Raw genomic sequence first — 761 nt, forward strand, 5'->3', positions numbered from 1 at the left:
TGTAACCACTCTTGTTATCAACATACATAACTGTTTCTTTACACAAAGACTTCCATCTTCTTTATGTTACCTAGCTGACCATTCCCCAACCATCCTTATCACCACACAATGACTAATCTGTTTGCCATCTCTATAATCTTATCATTTTGAGAATGTTATATAAATGGAAGCATATAGTATGTAACCTTCTGAAATTGGCTTATAAAAACTCAGCACAGTGTCCGGATAATCCATTTAAATTGTTGCATGTATGAATACTTCATTCATTTTTCAATAATATTTTATGGTATCACGTTTCACAATTTTATTTATCCATCCATACTTTGGTTGTTTCCAGTCTTTGGACCCACAGGTAAAGCTGCTATGATTTGTGTAAGATTTTTGTGTGGACATGTGTTTTAAGTTCTCTGAGATAAATGGCCAAGAGTAGAATTACCAGTTCATATAGTAAGTGTATATTTTAAGAAACTGCTAAATTACTTTCCAGAAGACTGTGCCATTTTTATATTCTTAGCAGCAGTGTATGCAAGACCCTGATTCTCTGCATATTTGCTAATCTTTGGCATTGTCAGTATTTTAAGTTTTAAGCAAGGTATGGTAACAGGCCAGGAAGATCACAAGTTGTCTTTGTTACTTTTTTCTCGCTGCTGGGACAAAATACCTGACGCCCAAAATTAAGGAAGGAAAGGTTTATTTCGCTTATAGTTCGTGGAAGTTTCAGTCCGTGCTTGGCAGATTATAAGGCAGAGTGGCACATGGCA

Source organism: Chinchilla lanigera, unplaced genomic scaffold (genome assembly GCF_000276665.1).
Source record: "Chinchilla lanigera isolate Chin_1 unplaced genomic scaffold, ChiLan1.0 scaffold00059, whole genome shotgun sequence".
In the NCBI taxonomy this organism is placed as follows: domain Eukaryota; kingdom Metazoa; phylum Chordata; class Mammalia; order Rodentia; family Chinchillidae; genus Chinchilla; species Chinchilla lanigera.